At 34.7% G+C, this 18,516-nt stretch overlaps 1 protein-coding gene across 4 annotated transcripts in view; it reads right to left on the bottom strand.

Annotated features, from left to right (window-relative positions):
- Nucleotides 1–18,516, bottom strand: part of LOC141458632 (neurotrimin-like) — a 747,333-nt gene that overhangs the window by 215,379 nt on the left and 513,438 nt on the right. The gene's annotated exons all lie outside the window — the stretch shown is intronic.

Below are 18,516 nucleotides of genomic sequence, written 5' to 3'. Positions count from 1 at the left end.
TAAACAGAAATTTTGTTACAAGTTATTTGCTACAGTTTTTTCAACTCAAAATAGAATTCTCTTGGATCTGGCTAATTAATTATTCCTTTTTCAAAATATTTTCCATAATTAAAGCAATTCCTCTCAGATACGACTACAAACATCCTCCGCATTAACAACTTCAATATCTCTTTCGTTTCCGATCTGATTATCTCTCAACATGGGAAATTCCGCTCCAGTCTTTTCACTCAATAACCAATTCCCTGATATCCTCATTATCAGCTTTCACTCTAAGCCTGAAAAGCCTAAAGCAGGGGACCCCAAACTCTTTACACAAGGGGCCAGTTCACTGTCACTCAGACCGTTGGAGGGCCGGACTATAAAACAATAGTTATTTATTTAACAAGTGTGGAAAGTAGTACTTTTCCTCACGCGAGGCAGGGTTTGCACGCACGAGCGAGCGAAGCGATGCGAGTGCAAGTGCGAATTGCCGAGTGTGAGGAAAATACTTTACACTAGAGTTAAATAATACATTTTTTCTGCACCCATTTATTAACTAATAAAATTAAAAATTTCATTTTTACAGCCTACAAAAAGTAATTTATTTATTATAAACATTTATTGTTATATTACAATTATTTACATTACTTACGTATTTACATTACTTATTACATTTTCTGCTGTTTCTTTTATTGATGGAGGAGTGTTTTCTAAACAGGCATCACTAGAATCCATTTTAAATTTCTATAAGGTAACACTATAACCTTTTTAACTGTTATAATTAAAAATATCTAATTATTTATTAAAGTATTATTTTTATTTCTATATTCCTTTCAATTTTTATTTTATTTTTTAATATTCGTTTTTTAATTATTTAAATAAAATAAATTTAAATGAGTTTTACAGAAAATATTTATGTTAATAACAAAACTTCTTATATCAAGGAAGCACAATAAAGATTTCCACTCACTTGTGCGGAAAGTGACACTAATGGGAATTTCCCCCCACTAGTGTGGGAAGTTGGGCATTACACAGCTGATTTTAATTGAGTAATGTGAACTTCCCTACATGGTTGCAGAAAAACTATTTTAATGTAAAAAAACAAAAAACAAAATGGGAACAAATAGAACATTTCAAATAAAGAACAAGTAAATTTAAATCACCAAACTGCCCAGTATTTCTGTGGGAACTATGGGCCTGCTTTTGGTTAATGAGATGGTCAATGTCCGGTTCAGTTTGCATTGCCTTTCTTCCTACTTCTGCTGTTATTTTACACTGTTTTCGGAGCCGTAACGCGTGCGTCCCGCGTCATCGGAAGTAGTACTGTACATGAGCGACGCAGCGCTTTGCGGCACCGCCACATATAGTGCTCCCCTCACTGACCACCAATGGAAAGAGATGCCCCTTCCGGAAGTGCGGCAAGGGCCGGATAAATGTCCTCAGGGGGCCGCATGCGGCCCGCGGTCCATAGTTTGGGGACTCCTGCCTTAAAGTATAATAGCCAACAGATCATTTAGTGTAATCTAATTGGCTTGAAAGAACAAGTGAAGCTATAACGATGGGTTGTAAACTTCATCAGTTCCTTATGTGTTCAGTATAAAAATGCACTCGATTAAAACTGACCAGCAGGGCAGTTGGATAAGGGTTTATCGTTAAAAAAAAAAATGCGTTACGTTGATGAACAAACAAACTTTGAATTTTTTTATCTCGTTTTCTATAAAAGATAAAATTCCCCAATTTTCTTTAAATTATAGGGAAAATCCTGCTTTATAACTGCAATTTTTCTTGTTGCGCTATTGTACAGCTGTAAAGATGATAAAACGGAAAAACAAAATGATTGATTGTTCAATTAACACTGCATTGCCAATCCGAAGTCAATTTGACTCCAACAAAAAATAGGAATGGTCTCTGTTTCCCCACATCTCATAGCTATCCCAAAATGCTCTTAGATATGCTATCCCCACTCTCTCACCATTCAATAGTCACGGAGCTGAAGACCATGGAATTCTTAGTTTCTTTTTGCAGATTAGTTTACTTGAATCATAAGAATCATTTTGACTCCAGGTTGGCATTACACGTGAATATATCGGAGTCATTTCGACTCCTGATTGGCAATATAAGTAGATTTTCTGTTATTATCTTGTCTTCCGATTATGGCCTAAATTCTTATTTGATAAATTTACATAATTTTCATAGAAAGTATCAAGGCACAAAAAAAAAGCCTCTTTCTAGAATTGATTTTCTGTTCGAATTGCAGCAAAAACTTGCAGCGAATTGGGTAATTTCCGATCCGTGTCATCAGCGCACAGTAATTGAAAAAAAGTCCCTGATCAGAAGACAGTCAATCAGGATTCTAGAAAATACTGAAATTACTGCGATCTTAAGTTGAAGTTAATTCCTTCTGCGTGAAATGTTAAAGCCGGTTTGTGGACAGCGCTAAAATTCGTTATTTCGTTCTTAATTCCTATTCTTTCTCATCCTTTAATGCAAATTTTATTATTAAAATTGAAATCAATATTAAAAAAAAAGATATAAATAAATTATGGAGTCGAAATGACTCTACATTGGCAATAACTGACTAAGTTCGAGCATTGACAATGCAGTGTTAAACAACGTAACTATATAAAAATCAGTGAGTCTAAAATTGCACTTCACAAAACGGAAGTAAAAAGAACAAACATAATTTATTTTTTTAAACAGCTTTTACCAAGCTGAACTTACAAGCTCAAATAACATTATTAGGGTTTCATAATTCTTTAGATATGATAGGAATTTTCGGCCAAATATGATCCAAAATAAATTTTACGGTCTTTACTAATTTACTTAGTGATTCATCCAAAATGAGCTGAATTCAGAATCACTTTCTAAAAAACAAATTATAAATCAAGCACACATCAAAATTAATAAATTCATTTACGCTACGTTATTCATTTAAGCTCATCATCTAATCAACTATTTTGGGTTTTAGATTTTAGATTTAGATTTCCGGAACATTAATTTGGTGTTCCAATCGAGGGATTTTTCTTGCCGGAATACTGAGCTGTAGAAAAACAAAATGAACATGAGATATTTTGTGGCTAGCGCATTTATGAACAGAAAATCTTTAATACCTCTTTAAGTATAGTTATATTTTATTTTAATTCATCTTATTTTGCGAAAGCTACACATTTACATTTTAATCAAAGACCTACAACACTCTTGTAAGGTTAAAACAGATTATAAATGTTCGTAACCAACAACCCTTTTTTTGTAACTTCAACCTTTTTAAAGTCAAAGTTCACTGAGATTTTAAAATGTAAATATAAATGTAAAATGGTGTGAATAACCTTCATCTTCTTAAGTAATCTATTGTTATACTGAACTTAAATCGATCACAAACTAATTTGTGAAAATTAGATTAAACTAGCCGATGAAATAAAAGGAAGTAAAGTTTCTTAATTTCACTAACAGCACTCAACTACTAAATGCTGACTAGAAAGTATTCAAAGAAATCAATAGTCTTCAAGTAACAAGCCTCTTGGGGTCTCATATTACTGGTCTGTGAAGAAACCTTCCCTAATTGGAGCTTAAAAAAACAATAGAAAAACCTTCCCAAAAAAAGATTTCTGTGCAACAAATTTATCATTTCTAATAGATGGTAATTATTTTTATTAACCGAACAAGGACTTAACGCTGGAATTGGATCTGACCCTATTTCTGATTGCTCTTAAATGTCAGACTTTTGAGAAAAATTGAATTTAATTAAGATCTAACCATGGCATCGTCTATTAAAAACAGAAATATAAATTTGAAATTTGTGTAAAAGTGTGGTTACTTTTCCATCAAAACTAATTGAAGACTTATTTACTTGGGAAAATGTATTAAATAAATGCATTAGATCTACTTGAATGCAACGATCGTAGAGTAATTTCAACGAAAAATGATTGATCTAAATTTTATGCAGCTACGATCATTAGAAAACGGAGATATTGGAGAAAATCAAAATTTGAAATACCAAATTCTTCCAATTTCGAAACCTATAAGATAAGATCCAATCCTATAAGAACCAAAAGTAAACGCCCTATAACAGTGATGGCAAACCTATGACCCGTGCAAGCTTTTTCACTGACCCACAATTGCTAGGCAACCATTTGTTTGTTTGTACGCGGGTTGATTTAGATTTTCTAATTGTGTGGATAGTTTATATTCTATCTGTATTTTTTTTTCAATCACGCATTGACACAAAAGCAATTTAAATGCTATCTATAACCTTTAGTTTGATCATTACAGTTCTAAAACGCAAATGACGACAAATGTGCTTTTGTAGTATTTGAAATAAAGCAAAAGCGTTTACAAAATATCAAATAAAATGTATAATTTTACTCATATTTTGTTTGTTAAAAAAATCGACAACCCAAAGCAAATAACCATATTTAGAGTTTTCTTCAGATAAAACACACTTTTGTTTAGGTTTTGCAAAGTTATGTTTGTAAAAAGAGACTTCCATAGCACTTGTTTCGTCCCGTTTTACCCGTTAAGCCAACTGAATTTTAAAGATGTTTAGTTTTGAAAATATTCAGTTTAAAATTTTAAAACTTAATTCTTGTGCAAATGGGCATTAGTGACCCAAGAGGTAGTACTAAAAAAAAATGATCAAAATTTGAGCGACGTCTCAAAAAGGTTCGCCATCACTGCCCTATATTAAGTCTCCAACCTCTAAGATCCACAATGACCTAAAATATTTCCTATTTCGCTAACTAAGCCTAATCCGGCTACTTAAAATTGGCTTCTCATCCACTAATCCACAAATCCGCTCTGTTTTATCCAGAATATTTTCGACAGAAATTTTAGGCGTCCATTATAGCCTAACACGTTACCATTTAACTTAACATCATGTCAATTGTCCTATTTTGGTTGTCATGTTTGCTGTAACAGCTGTTGACTAATGGTTGGCTACCAACACTGTTTGGTAGCCAAACACGTTAATATGTGCAGATGTGTATAGATTCTATAAATATATACGCATATTCTCTCTTATTCATCATTTTTGCTTTTTGCAACATTATATGCAGTTGCAAAATATTAACGAAAATAAACGTACGACGGTCGTTTGAAAAGTCCATGCAAAAATAAAAACTACTTAATTTTTGGGGGTAAACCTTTTTTATTTTTCAACATAGTCTCCTCTTAGGCTTATACACTTCGTCCAACGCTGCTCTAGTTTTTTGATCCCTTCCGAATAATAGGATTTGTCCAAGTCTGAAAAATAGCCATTCGTTTCTGCAATCACCTCCTCGATTGAATAAAATCTTTTTCCCGCCAGCCATTTCTTCATATTGGGGAACAAATAGTAGTCCGAGGGAGCCAAGTCTAGAGAATAGAGGGGATGTGAAACGACTGACAACTGCTGAGGTGTGAGCTGGTGCGTTGTCGTGATGGAAAAGGACTTTTTTGTGGGCCAATCGTGGGCGTTTTTCTTGCAGCTCGGTTTTCAAACGGTCCAATAACGATGAATAATATGCACCTGTAATAGTTTTACCCTTTTCCAGATAGTCGATGAGGATTATTCCTTGCGAATCCCAAAAGACAGTCGCCATAATCTTTCCGGCCGAAGGAACGGTCTTCGCCTTTTTTGGCGCAGATTCCCCATTGTTTACTCGTAGATTGTTCTTTGGTCTCAGGAGTGTAGTGATGTATCCATGTTTCATCCACAGTGACGAAACGACGCTTAAAGTCCTGCGGATTCTTCTGGAACAGCTGTAAACCGTCCTTGCAACACTTCACACGATTTCGTTTTTGGTCAAGCGTGAGCAATCGCGGCACCCATCTTGCGGATAGTTTTGTCATGTCCAAATGTTGATGCAAAATATTATGTACCCGTTCATTCGAGATGCCCACAGCACTAGCAATCTCACGAACCTTCACTCTTCTGTCATCCATCACCATATCATGGATTTTATCAATGATTTCTGGAGTAGTAACCTCAACAGGGCGTCCAGAACGTTCAGCGTTACTTGTGCCCATATGGCCACTCCGAAAATTTTGAAACCACTTATAAACTGTTCTAATCGAAGGTGCAGAGTCACCATAATGTTTATCAAGCTTCTCTTTAGTCTCCTGAGGCGTTTTGCCTTTCATATAGTAGTGTTTAATCAACACACGAAATTCTTTTTCGTCCATTTTTTGAAAATCACTCGACTTCCTCGATTCAAACGAATGCCAAACACAAAGAAATAGACCGATCTGGCTGAAACTTGGTGTGTGTTCATCCAAGAGATGCTACTAACTAAACATAACCTCGATACGCGCCAGTAGTGCTATCTCTCTGACTTTGCACGGACTTTTCAAACGACCCTCGTACTTTCGTTAATAATACAAATTATTGTTATCGAGATCTTAGCATTGTCGAGCAGTTGTATTAAGTTCAATACGAGTAATTGTATAAAAACATACTAAATTGGATTTCGGAACAATCACCCACTACCCACAAAAGATTTAAATTTTTAGATGGTAATCACCATCTTTTAATAGACCTTTATTTTTAATTTTCATTTTCATTCAAATAATTTTTTTCAACTAATACTCTTTGGTAGTTTACGTAAAGTGAACGTTAAGAATTGCGGAGTAGCTAATAATAGAAAAATGCAGTAATAAATCTAGTTTCTAAATAATAAAAGAACAGTGGTTGGTTTTGTTGAAAGCTAGGCTTTTTTCTGAACAACAATTTACCTCCTCCAAAATTTGTCAAACTTCTTATTTAAGTATGGCCACTAACTGTAATTTTACTTGTGTCTTAATGAATAAAGTGAAGTAATTGCCCTATTATTTCAGGTGGGTTTTACTGCTATTTGTGGCCACAGCTTCGGCTGACTTAAATATTATGTATTCAAATGTATAATGTTTAATAAATGGCAACTTTAACTTTAACTTTACTGCTATTTACGATAACAGGTGGCATAAATTAATAATTAATTTTCATCAAATAAAAAGAAGCCAAGCCTAGACCGAGAATCGAACCTACGAACCATAAACAATACATTTTTACGTTAACAGGCTACGCCTTTAACCGCTCGGCTATCGTGGCGCCTGTTTCATGAAGAATATTTGAGCTAAATTATGATGGAAAACAATGTAACCGTTTTCATCATTACACGATTTGATAATCAGGGCTTCTGTAATTAGGAATGCTCACTAATTTAGTATTTTTACGATTCTAATGGCAATGTTAATACAAAAAAAGAAGAAATTCATTTTACTTTTCTAACCACGTAATGTATTGTAGTTGCACAATATTATGTTACAATTGAGCATTAAAAACTATTCGATACCCAAAACCCACCAATTATTTTAGCATCTATAATAACAGTATTTGTTTTATAGTATGTACCAGAAGATTAGGATATCCTGTATTAAAAATGCAAATGGAGATTAAATGTACAGGACGAGGATGTTTATAATTGAACACATTTCATCTACAGTTTGAATGTGAGAAGTTTGTATAAATTTGATTTAGACAAGAAAAAATATTTTTCATTTGCCACGTAGTTTTATTTAATTAATCAATTATTTACTTCTTTGTTTGTACAATTAATGGGTTGGCAACTAAGTCATTGCGGATTTTGCCAACAGATGGTTTTAGCACATTCTTTTGCTTTGTTTACGTGATCAAAGCATCTAAGCTGGATTGTTTTCTTGTTCTTAGGACTTCCGCCTTTAATTTAGTAAAAAAATTTTGTCGATAGTCATTTAGTTTCCTTTTTATCCAATTTAAAAATGGAAGAACAAGACGCGCATTTCAGACAAATTTTATAATATTATTTCCGTAAAGGCCAGAACGCATCGCAAGCACATAAGACGTTATGTGCCGTATATGGGCATGAAGCCTTGAAAGAAAGGCAGTGTCAAAATTGGTTTGCCTAATTTCTTTCTGGTGATTTTTCACTGAAAAATGCGCAACGATCTGGCTGTCCAGTTGAAGTTGATGAGACCCATATCAAGACTATTTTTGATTCAGATCGTCATAGCACAACTCGCGAGATTGCAGAGAAGCTCAATGTATTGCGTACATGCATTAAAAAAAAAAAAATTAAAACCACTTGGCTACGTCAAGAAACACGATTTATGGATCTCTCATCAGCTTAAGGAAATTCATTTGACGCAACTCATTAGCGTCTGCGATTCGCTTCTGAAACACAACGAAATTGATCCATTTCCGAAACGACTGATTTACTAGCGACGAAAAGAGATTAGTTTACAACAAGGTTAATCCGAAAAGGTCGTTCATGATGCAAAATGAACCAGCCCAGACGTCACCCAAAGCTGAGATTCAACAAAAAAAAGATTATGCTGTCAGTTTGTTGAGATTATAAAGGAATTCTGCACTTTGAACTTTTACCAAGAAACCAAACGATTAATTCAAGCGTCTACGTTGAACAACTCGCCAAACTGAGCGATGAAGTTCAAGAAAAGCGGCCAGATTATTGGAACTAGGTTGGGATGCGTTGTCACATCCACCATATAGCCCAGACCTTGCGCCTTCAGATTACCATTTATTTCGTTCCATGCAGATCTCCTTAAATCGTAAAATTTTTAATGATGCTGATGATGTAAAATCACAATTAATTCGTTTTTTGCTGGCAAAAATCAGAAGTTTTCTGAACATGGAATTATGACACTGCCTGAAATATGGCAAAAGGTCATCGACAAAAACGAAAAATGCTTAATTGAATAAAGTTATATTTTTAAGCAAAAATTTTGAATTTTCCTTCTTATTTAAAATCCGCAATCACTTAGTTGCCAACCCAATACATACGAGGGTCGTTTGAAAAGTCCGTGCAAAGTCAGAGAGATAGCACCAGTGGCGCGTATCGAGGTTATGTTTAGTTAGTAGCATCTCTTGGAAGAACACACACCAAGTTTCAGCCAGATCGGTCTATTTCTTTGTGTTTGGCATTCGTTTGAATCGAGGAAGTCGAGTGATTTTCAAAAAATGGACGAAAAAGAATTTCGTGTGTTGATTAAACACTACTTTATGAAAGGCAAAACGCCTCAGGAGACTAAAGAGAAGCTTGATAAACATTATGGTGACTCTGCACCTTCGATTAGAACAGTTTATAAGTGGTTTCAAAATTTTCGGAGTGGCCATATGGGCACAAGTGACGCTGAACGTTCTGGACGCCCTGTTGAGGTTACTACACCAGAAATCATTGATAAAATCCATGACATGGTGATGGATGACAGAAGAGTGAAGGTGCGTGAGATTGCTAGTGCGGTGGGCATCTCGAATGAACGGCTACATAATATTTTGCATCAACATTTGGACATGACAAAGCTATCCGCTAGATGGGTGCCGCGATTGCTCACGCTTGACCAAAAACGAAATCGTGTGAAGTGTTGCAAGGACGGTTTGCAGCTGTTCCAGAAGAATCCGCAGGACTTTAAGAGTCGTTTCGTCACTGTGGATGAAACTTGGATACATCACTACACTCCTGAGACCAAAGAACAATCTACGAGTAAACAATGGGGAATCTGCGCCAAAAAAGGCGAAGACCGTTCCTTCGGCCGGAAAGATTATGGCGACTGTCTTTTGGGATTCGCAAGGAATAATCCTCATCGACTATCTGGAAAAGGGTAAAACTATTATAGGTGCATATTATTCAAGAAAAAACGAATGCAAGAAAAACGCCCACGATTGGCCCACAAAAAAGTCCTTTTCCATCACGACAACGCACCAGCTCACACCTCAGCAGTTGTGGTCGCAAAATTAATGGAAATAGGGTTCCAACTCGTTTCACATCCCCCCTATTCTCCAGACTTGGCTCCCTCGGACTACTATTTGTTCACCAATATGAAGAAATGGCTGGCGGGAAAAAGATTTTATTCAAACGAGGAGGTGATTGCAGAAACGAATGGCTATTTTTCAAACTTGGACAAATCCTATTATTCGGAAGGGATCAACAAACTAGAGCAGCGTTCAGCGTTTTAGACTTCGTATAAGCCTAAAAGGAGACTATGTTGAAACATAAAAAAGGTTTACCCCAAAAAATTAAGTAGTTTTTATTTTTGCACGGACTTTTCAAACGACCCTCGTAAAAGAAGTGAAAAACATTCGAAATAATGAACTCGTCTTGCCCTCTCTGTATTGAAGCTGATTGCGATACCAATATACTACAGACTCGAAACCGTAAACAAAATTCGATCTATAATATATTATTATTACTTAATAATTAAAATGTATGACTTATTGCTGAAAGATGAACATCACAGAGATTCAAAATTCTACAATCAAATCTAATGGCAATGTAGAACAGAAACCAATATAAGTGATAGTAAAGTTTAAAAGAAATCAACCAAATAAACAAAAGAACCGTGGCTGAAATAGAAAAATGCCCACTAAGTAGTGGTTTCAACACACATTGCGTGTAAATTGACTTTGATCGAGGTTTCGTGATCAGAAGCGATCATAAAAAAAATTAGGGAGCTATACTGTGTGAGGTAGTGGAAAAAAAGATTCCAACTGAATTAATTATATAGCAAATTACAGTCTGCTGACGTTATTTCGAGAATTGCTTACAACCGTTTTTACTCTTTATTTTCTATGGCCGTACTTAGAGATTACGTATTAAATTTAAAAAAAAAACAGTGTTTTTTAACCCGGAAATCGGTCTACACGTGTGTGAGTCAGTCTTTCTGACTGTGTGGTTGTAAAAGTCAAAAAAAAATTCAGCAAAGCGCGTCAACATCTTAAGTTACTAGCGCCCAGAGCTTTTTTCAGTGCACAATAAAACAAAATTTAAGAGGAATAGAAATCTGACAGAAAACAATTTGGGGGTGGAAAAACACTAATTTAGAAAAAGAAAATATTAAAATGATTTCAAAATCAATCCCAAAAAACAATTAAGGGAAATGTAGAAAGGTAATTTTCTACTTTTAGTCAATTAAAAAGAGAATATTAAACAATTACATTACAAAGGCTTACGAGATAACAATTTTGGGAAACAAAAACGATATTTTAAAACAAATAATCGATTTCTCATCTATAATTTTAGACAGGTACAGGGAATATTTGCATTTAACTGATTTGAATAAAGTAAATAACATTATGTTTAATATATTTTGGAATTCTCAAAATTTATTACAAAATGTTAAGTCAACGATATTTAGAGAAATTCATATCTTTTCAAGTAATAAGAATTCTTTCTGAAATAAGATTGGGTGGCCCTTATATTACTAAATTTAAAATCAATAATGTCATTTATACAATCAATCCTAAATATCATTGTTTAATGTGTAATCAGAACGAGCCGGAAACATTAATTCACCTGTTTATGAGTTGCCCAGTCTATGAAAGTTTCAGAATCTCACTCCATATAAATAAATATAATAATCCTAAAGAAGAACTTTGTAAATTAATTAATAATTTTGAAGAGAAAAATATGTACGCAATTTTTAATTATTTAAAATAGTTTTAAAATTAAGATCTTATGGTCTACAACAGAGGTCGGCAACGCGGCGCCCGCGGGCGCCACTGCGCCCTTCAATAAATTTTAGTGCGCCCTTAAACAATTGTTAATTTACGCAAGAAATTCAAAACGTAAATTTTAAAATTCCTTGAATCTACTGTACGTCAACGTTGACGCGCTTACGCGTTGAACTGAAATGAACTGAGCAATCATGTCAGTAGTAGTCAGTACACAAGAGAGCATAGATCAAGAGAGTTTGTCACAGGTTTATGCCATCCCTATTATGGACTCATCGAAAAGAAAACGTACTTATTATTTCAATGCCGAGTGAAAAAAAGAGTTCCCATATTGCTGCTATGATTAGCGCAGTTAATTCTTTAAAATGTAAGTTGGAATTGTTAAAAGCGCATTTGTTGAAAAATTCCTTGTCTCACTTTCAAAATGTCAAACGAATAATTGAAAATTAATTTAAATTTGAGTGTTGATGAATTTGACACTACATCGTACATAAAAACCATTGATACATTAATAATCGAATTTTCGTCGAGATTTCAAGATTTTCTACCGTTAGAATCAGTAATTCCATTTTTCGTCAATCCATTTCCAAAATTTCAAATTATTTCGATGTTACTGACATGCAGGACTTAGAAATGGAAATAATTAATTTGCAAAATGATATTGTTTTAAAATCACATTATGTTGATAAATCAATTTGGAAATTAGTTACTGAGGAAAGTTTTCCTATTTTGAGAAAATGCGCTCTAAAAATATTTTCATAATGTGGAACTACCTATAATTGTGAAGCCCTTTTTTCAAATATGACATATTTAAAATCTAAATATCGATCACAGCTTACGGACGCACATTTAGATAACTGTTTAAGAGCGGGTAATTCGTCGTATATGATCGATTATGAAAAAATTGCAGATGATATGGCAACCCAAATATCCCATTAAAATAATTTTATATAAAAAATATGTCATTGCTCTTGCCACCATCTTTAATATACTTACAAACATTCTTCTATATTTATTTAAGATTAATACTAAACTTGTTCTGTAATTAAATTTATAAATTATAAAATTAATAAATGAACATGTTTTATAAATATGAATATTATTTTTATATATTTGTTAGGTCAAAAAATAGTTGGCGCCCGCCATGAATTTTTAAATTAGTATTTCACTCTTTACATTAAAAACGTTGCTGACCTCTGGTCTACAAGGTTTATAAAGTAAACATGAACTTGGAACTCCTTTGTAACAGGTACATTGGTATCTTTATACAAATAAAGTTTAATAATTATATACAGTCGATTAAAGAGAGAATATCAAAAAATCAATAAAAACAAGATTGGGAATCATTTTAAATATTTCATGTAGTATTCAAAATTAAAGAATCAACTAACATTGAACGTTGTTAAGACGTAGCTATAATTTTAATTTGTAAGTAACAAATGATAATATGCTATGATCATGCAAGAATAATAAAAATATAATTGAAATTTGAAATAAGTTTTTGATAGTAAAGTCTCACCTTGTTTAAGGAATATCCATCAGCATCTCAGTAGATCATCAGTCGTATAGCACTTGACACTATTTAAAATAATTCACAACACTATTCGCACTAAAACTGTATATCACGCACTAAGTATAACTTAAACACTATTTATAAAACCGAACTTCACTTTACCACTCACAATTATTCACTTTAAAAATCAACGGATAGTGAGGCACGACTAACTAGTTAAAGATGGCCGCTAGTAACTGGCCAGGCAGATCAGCTGCAAAAGGAAGGTTACCTAAGCAGAGTGACCAACTTTTTTTCATTTATGAATGAAATAAAATTCCTGATTAGCTAATTACATTGTATTTTATTTTTTTAACATAATGAATGGAAATAAATGACAAAAAAAAAATTGGTCACTCTGCCTAGATAACCGTCATTTACCAGCTGATCTCACTGGCCAGTTACCGGCGGCTTTTTTAAACTAAATTTTTAACGTGACTTTTTCAAGTGAATGTTATTGATAGTCAAAGTGAAGTTCTATTTTATTAAATGTGTTTAGGTTGTACTTAGAGCATGATATTGAGTTTCAGAGCAAATAGTGTAGCAAGATTAAGTGCTACTGGACTATTGGTGATCTATTGGTGATGCTGATGAACTTTTATGTTCTTCAACACTTTCAAGACGTTCAGTAAAATAATTTTTTTGATATAATTTTTTTTGTTTTGTTTTTTTGAGGCAGAAATAGACTCCCAGCAAAATGAAAGTGTTTTCCTTTTACAATACACCCTGGAAAATACCCTCGGCAGATATGTTCATTTAAGGCAATAAAATATTCAATATTAAAGAGGTTTTGCCGACTTTAGAATACCGCAAAGCGATATCATCTGTGAATATTTATTCAGATGTTCGCCTTGAGAGCTGAATATATTTCATCCCCTTTATTTTGAAAAGTGGTTTTACAGCTGTTGGAAAGAAATTGGCCAGTTGCATCTGAATCTAAATGGGTTCCACCATTATAGGGATCTGCAACAGGGGAACTTGCATATAAACATTCCCACTTTTAGCTTGGTCAGTTTGAATTTATCCTCCCTTAACAACCTGGAAAATTGATATTTATAACGATCAAGGTAGCATCCAGCTGGAGGATTGTGTGTATAGTTGGTAGTAGTTACTGCCGGCCCCCATGGGGGCTACGTCTCCCTATTACTTGCCGACATTTCTCTTATTTCCCGTGGGCATGCCCACAACATACGCAAGGGAGAAATGCGTATCCAATTAGGGGGTTTAGATCTGGACTCTACCACTTTCTAGTTATCCTATGAGGTGAAAGAAAAGAAGTGTATAAAAAAAAGAAGAAGAGGATCCGAGAGATTCTTGCACTATTGCTATCATCAAACTAAGAGCCGTAAAAGAAGGATTCTGCTTAAAGGTAGGGTTTGATTTGTGAGGGTGTCTGTGTGTACCGTGGTCCACCACCTTGAAGGACCACTTTTATATACGGTACTCCTTTACATTTATATTGCCGTAGAGAAGAAGTACACCTTTCCAAACGGATTCAACTACCACAAGTGCTTGTGGTGCCCACTTTAAGTGAAAAGTACATTTTATTCCAAACGCATAACCCTCTTTAATGCACCGAACTTAGAGGGATAATTGCTTCATAAATCAACTAAAGTGAAAAATTTCACTTGATACGATCCAAAGAGGTTGGAATAAAATTAATTTGCAAATAAAAAAAAATTATATTTCTTTGGTGAGGATCCACTATTAAAGGACTGCGCGGAACAACAAGACTCTACCCAGTATTTTGTCCACCTTCTGCAATAATTATTTACATGTGATCAACGTTTTGGCGCTTTACGTTTCGTGCACAATTGGGGTCCTTCATCAGAAGCTTCTAGGCAGTTGAAGAATTCAATACTTACAAAACACTGATTTTTAAAAAATGTTATAACCAATGATGGCATCCTAAATTTTTAAGAACCGGTTCCATAAAGTCGAAGTGATATCCATAGCTTACAGAGTGAAAACAAATCACTTATTTAGCCTCATTTTGCGTTAAAAATACCACTTTTTTCATTATTGGGTAAACCAGGGTCCCCCAAACGTTTTACACAGGGGGCCAGATCACTGTCCCTCAGACCGTTGGAGGGCCGGACTATAAAAAAAACTATTTTAAAGTAAAAAAACCGGGAACAAATAGAATATTTCAAATAAAGAACAAGTAAATTTAAATCACCAAACTGCCCAGTATTTCAGTGGGAACTATGGACCTGCTTTTGGCTAATGAGATGGTCCAATGTCCGGTTTAGTTATAGTGCTTTGCCTTTCTTCCTACTTCTGCTGTTATTTCACACTGCTTTCGGAGCCGTGACATATAGTGCTCCTCTCACTGACCACCAATGAAAGAGATGCTCCTTCAGGAAGTGCGGCGGGGGCCGGATAAATGTCCTCAGGAGGCCGCATGTGACCCGCGGCCCGTAGTTTGGGGACCCCTGGTGTACACTATGGCGACACAGATTGAGGCGCGGTTGCAAAATTTTGTACGGCACCCGTCTTGTCCTACAGTTGCAACACTGTAGGGCATGGTGCACGATTCAAAACTCTGAAGTCAGAGTAATTCATTTATTTTTTTAATAACCTGTTCCCTAAGGTTTCACAATTTAAAAAAAACGGTTCGCGCGAACCAGTAGGATGCTAGCACTGGTTTAAAACCCGTGAGACCCATGTGAAGTCACAATAAAACTAAAGAGGACTTCTTCTTTTTTAAGACACTCTCTCAAAACAAATAATCATCTGTTTATTTATTTGAAGGAATTCATGACATTGGCCAATCTATGATCTTCAACAGAGTTAACCAAAAAGACTACCAAACTAAATACGTTTCTTATGCTTCTTTGCCGTTCTTATTGATCTTATTAGACGATTTTCAGATATAAAGGTGGATGAAAAGTGGTGACTGATTCATAGTTTCAATAGGATGAAAAAATAACTGCCAGTTTCAGTCATGATATATTTTTATTTCGCCGAGCTTTCGACCTAGGGACTAGGTCATCTTCAGGGTTAATAGGCTATGTAATATTTTACATCATTAAAGGTTTGGTGTCTCTTCGGTCTTTGTCTGCTCATGGACTCTAAGGAATGTGAGGTCTTCTTTTTCAGTGATGAGCTTCTTGTGTGATTCTAAGTACCTTTCTGAATGTTTTCTTCTTGGTGTATCCAAAGGCTCCATTTCGGTGAAAAGGTTGGTTCGATTGATTTTCTTCTTGTAATTACTATTCATTACTTTTGCTGACTGATTCATAGTTTCACTAGGATGAAAAAATAACTGCAAGTTTCAGTCATGAAATATTTTTATTATGCCGAGCTTTCGACCTACGGACTAGGTCATCTTCAGGGCTAATAGACTATGTAATATTTTACATCGTTAAAGGGTTGGTGTGTCTTCTGTCTTCAGTCCATAAGCAGACAAGACAGAAGACACACCAATTCTTTATTGATGTAAAATATTAACATACATAGTAAATTAGCCCTGAACATATATCAAATTCAGTACTTGAAAATGCAACAGATTAGAAACGACAGATTATTAGGTATTTTAATATATGCAAAGAAATTTTTTCACCAATCTGACGACGTAATTGTCGCCTTTCCCTTAGCTTCTTTTGCTTTCGTAATTTCATAACGCCATCTTTTATTTAGTTGAATTAAGTCCAACGTTATTCTTTGTTTGCCTGCGAGTTGTTTTTCGTTTTAGATCTTTGTTATTCATTCAAACTTCTGCAGTTATTATTTTTATTCACTTATTCGCATAAAATAGCTGTAGATCTCCAGGTATTCTTTCACTAAGTATTTAGACTCTCATTATTCCGCCTGCTTGGTAATGACTAAAATACGAGATCAGTTAATGGAGTAAACTTCTACAGAAAATACAAGCAGATAACACGTAAAGTGTTCAATGTATTGATGGCGTCAACCTGGGTATCGTCATTTCTGAAGAGATTCAAAATTACTATTGCATGAATTTTCAGCTGAAAGATATAGGGAGAATTTCCTTGCAGGTTCTGGATTGCTGATCCTTGGGACAGAAATACCCCAGTTTTTAAATCCTTTCAGAAGTCCTCTATTACAGCGTAAAAAAATTACTTCTTAATTCAAGCTTGTCGGCAGGTCGGACTTTTCGAAGATGAACTTTAGAAGAAGCCCATCTCTTTGCACTTCTACTACAGGTAAAGACGTTCATTTTTTTTTTTATTTCTTTCTTTTGCGAGGGTTATTAATGTAATCCATTAACACTGGTATCCACCATTTGGATTATAGATCTAGAAGGAATACCTATATTGCTCCTTCCTCCTCAGTATTTTTATTCATCTTTCAATAAATTGATCTGAATTGTAAATACCATGAAGCAAATAATACGAGGATGAATTCGTAAAGTTTGATCCATTGAAAACTGATTCAATTACCCAAGTTGTATTTAATAATATTGATTAATGTTAAACTGACTGGTTCATTGTTGCGATCATTTTTCATCTGTATATAATGATTATTTATTGTTATTTTCATAAAAGATTATATCAATATTATTGCATACAACAATTACAGTTTCAAAATAATTAATCATACTTCAACCGGATATTATATTTGAAAACGGAACTTCTAAGTTAAAGTATTCAATTTTCTTCTTTTTATTACACATATTATTATTATATTTCATAGTTTTTGCCAGAATCATGTTTCTTGGGTCGTTTGAAAAGTCCGTGCAAAGTCAGAGAGATAGCACTACTGGCGCGTATCGAGGTTATGTTTAGTTAGTAGCATCTCTTGGATGAACACACACCAAGTTTCAGCCAGATCGGTCTATTTCTTTGTGTTTGGCATTAGTTTGAATCGAGGAAGTCGAGTGATTTTCAAAAAAATGGAAGAAAAAGAATTTCGTGTGTTGATTAAACACTACTTTATGAAAGGCAAAACGCCTCAGGAGACTAAAGAGAAGCTTGATAAACATTATGGTGACTCTGCACCTTCGATTAGAACAGTTTATAAGTGGTTTCAAAATTTTCGGAGTGGCCATTGGGCACAAGTGACGCTGAACGTTCTGGACGCCCTGTTGAGGTTACTACTCCAGAAATCATTGATAAAATCCATGATATGGTGATGGATGACAGAAGAGTGAAGGTGCGTGAGATTGCTAGTGCGGTGGGCATCTCGAATGAACGGGTACATAATATTTTGCATCAACATTTGGACATGACAAAGCTATCCGCAAGATGGGTGCCGCGATTGCTCACGCTTGACCAAAAACGAAATCGTGTGAAGTGTTGCAAGGACGGTTTGCAGCTGTTCCAGAAGAATCCGCAGGACTTTAAGCGTCGTTTCGTCACTGTGGATGAAACATGGATACATCACTACACTCCTGAGACCAAAGAACAATCTAAAAAATGGGTTACCAAGGGGGAATCTGCGCCAAAAAAGGCGAAGACCGTTCCTTCGGCCGAAAAGATTATGGCGACTGTCTTTTGGGATACGCAAGGAATAATCCTCATCGACTATCTGGAAAAGGGTAAAACTATTACAGGTGCATAAT

The sequence above is a fragment of the Rhodnius prolixus genome, unplaced genomic scaffold, assembly GCF_049639745.1.
Source record: "Rhodnius prolixus isolate KJV_2025 unplaced genomic scaffold, Rpr scaffold_5, whole genome shotgun sequence".
NCBI classification, from domain to species: domain Eukaryota; kingdom Metazoa; phylum Arthropoda; class Insecta; order Hemiptera; family Reduviidae; genus Rhodnius; species Rhodnius prolixus.
This window is presented reverse-complemented; position numbering and strand designations above follow the sequence as displayed.